The 2,500-nt window shown below is 42.0% G+C and overlaps 1 protein-coding gene across 6 annotated transcripts in view; it reads right to left on the bottom strand.

Moving 5' to 3' along the window:
* The window catches only part of LOC113800503 (blood vessel epicardial substance), a 59,326-nt gene that overhangs the window by 1,124 nt on the left and 55,702 nt on the right, over window positions 1-2,500 (bottom strand). For all 6 annotated transcript variants that reach the window (XR_011399205.1, XR_011399204.1, XM_070132164.1 and 3 more), the window contains one exon: window positions 1-2,500. This exon is cut by the window's left edge; it is cut by the window's right edge and continues 398 nt beyond it. The gene's annotated coding sequence lies outside the window, so the exon portion shown is untranslated.

Here is a 2,500-nt window from a genome sequence, read left to right as displayed (position 1 = left end):
GAAGGGAGGAACTTTGTCGGGAACAGGTGATTTGTTAGCGTTCAGTGTCTAGTAATTTCTGAAGAATGGAAAAACACTCTACCGTGTTGAACCTATGATAGAAAAACCTACAATGCACATACTAGATTTATTGAAATAGGTGGGACCACAGTTTCGGATTCGTCCTCGATTCCATCTTCCGATTCCGAAACTGTTGTCCTACTTATTTCAATAAATCTAGTTTGTGCAGTGTGGGTTTTTCTGCCCTATTAATTTCTGTATTCCGTCTTCCTCATGCTGAATGTCAGGATGTGTGTGAAGCTGTTCGGTGTAATGTAAGTAAAACTGTGTGTTGAACAAAAGGGTGAAGGGGAAGTCGAAAGAATGGGTGGGGTGGGGTTGGGTGTGGGCAGTGGGAGTTGGCATGAGTGAAAGTGTGAAATCGGGGAGTTTACTTGATGAAGGCTTTAGACATTTAGGGCTGAATGTACCGAGCATTGTAAGGTGTTGGAGGTGGTGTATGTATGAGTGTGGATGTTGTACATGAGGGCTGTTCAATAAGCGTGTTGGAGTTGAAAATATGAAAAGGAGAAAGAGGAAGGAAATGTGGGAGTACTACTAGAGCCGCACCTACTGCAAATTCACGCAATACTGCTGTTGACTAGCCCTTTGTATATTTGTGTAAATGATCCACTGGTGCAATAGCAGCTAGCATGCTCGGACCGGTTACAACAAACGTCGCACTGGATGGCCCTTTGCCCCATTTCACGGCTTCTGTGGATCGCACGCAAGAGTGCTTTGGTTGGTAGGGGCCGGGGTTGGCAATAGCACAAGCGTCTCCACAGAGGAGAAGGGAGAGAAGGAAGGTGTCTCTAGTATGTGGACCTGTATTGTTGTAGATTGTTTGAATTATTGCGCAGCAGTGAGGATAAATGTTAATATACAGCTTGTGTGTTCCTTGGATGCTTGGTGAAGGGGCGTAGTCCATGTTTGCAAAGGATGTTTTAGTGCATGAAGAGTAAATGCTCATAGTGTACCTGTTATGATGTAGAAGGTAAGGCATGGCTTTATGTGGCATTCGAAATGGAGCGTTCTTACCTTGTGTGGGAGTGTGCGCGTAGTGTTGTCCCTTGTTGGCTGGAGTGACACTGACTTGTTACTGCTAAAACTATTACTTAAAATCTAGTGACTAAAACCTATCAATGTAAATAAAGGGAATTATAAATAAGCTAAAAATTGTTTTGAAAATAAGAAATGCGTATAGGTATCGCCTGATTTAACAACACTGCTGAGGAGAGGTAGGCGGGGGGGGGGGGGTAGGGAGCTGAAGTGGACATGCCAGTCCACCATGGAGACCAGCAACAACCCAATACACATACATATATATACGTATACTGTGTATATATATACATATACATACACGTGTGTGCATTTATGCAGGTATGTTTCGTGTGTATACATCTGTAGACATCTGTCTACCAATTAAATTTGAATTTACCTCGGGCATCACCAAGATAATTTCAGCCGAGGGTGCTTCAGAGTCCGGGAGCGAGGAGTGTGGAGATAACGTATGCACAGGTACATATTTATTTGTGCATCTGTGTGCACACACGCGTACAGATATAGGTAAACATAAATGCGTGTATGATTTTAAATGTGTGCGTGTAATTGTACTTATGCATTTGCGAGTACTGATAGTCAATGCTTCATTTACAGTGGTATGTTACGCAACTTAAAAGTGTAAATCTTCGCACCACAGTCGCACACTTGTTGAAGCCAGAAGGGTGACCTGTTCAGTGTTCTATTGTCTTGCAGAAGAAATAATCCATAAAATTATCAATTGTGACCTTACATTAATAGCTTCCATTTTGTCTTTGAGAAGTGTTAGAATGCTGCATCTCATCTGTATAAAGCGAGGTGAGAGGCGTCAACACATTTCCGTTTTCATGTTTTTTCATGTCTTTGTCGAGCCGTAAGAAGCATGATATCTACGGTGTTAGATCAAAACGTGATATTTCTGTTAACAGTGTTTCTTGATCTTGCATTATGATCAATCAGAAACTATGTAAATGTAAACAAAATGATTAATCATATTAATCCTGCCCTCTTTGCAGTGCTGAACTCTGGGAGCTTTGTAATGGTTGTAGAGGTCCTTGGTCAGAGTATCACTATGTGCAGATAGGCAGTTTAAATAGACACCTGAAGAAGCTGGTGCCTTAAAATAGTGCTTTAGGGGATCTAAAGATATTTTTCTGGTAAGTCTAGGTACTGAAGGACACGATGTATTTTTGGCAAAGGTCTAAGTACTGCATTGGGGTGCAACACTTTCCTGGCACATGTCTAGATTCTGGATAGGGACACATTCTTGTTACATCTGTGGAATGTGGATGGAGAGGCAGCACGTTCCCAGAGTACTTTATAAAGATAGTTTTGTAGGGCTTGTGGATGGAGACTTGAACAGTTTCCTGAAGCAATATGTGTAGAAGTTGGACATTATCACAGTGTAGCGGCACGGTAGAAG

Source organism: Penaeus vannamei, chromosome 2 (genome assembly GCF_042767895.1).
Source record: "Penaeus vannamei isolate JL-2024 chromosome 2, ASM4276789v1, whole genome shotgun sequence".
Classification (NCBI taxonomy): Eukaryota; Metazoa; Arthropoda; class Malacostraca; order Decapoda; family Penaeidae; genus Penaeus; species Penaeus vannamei.
This window is presented reverse-complemented; position numbering and strand designations above follow the sequence as displayed.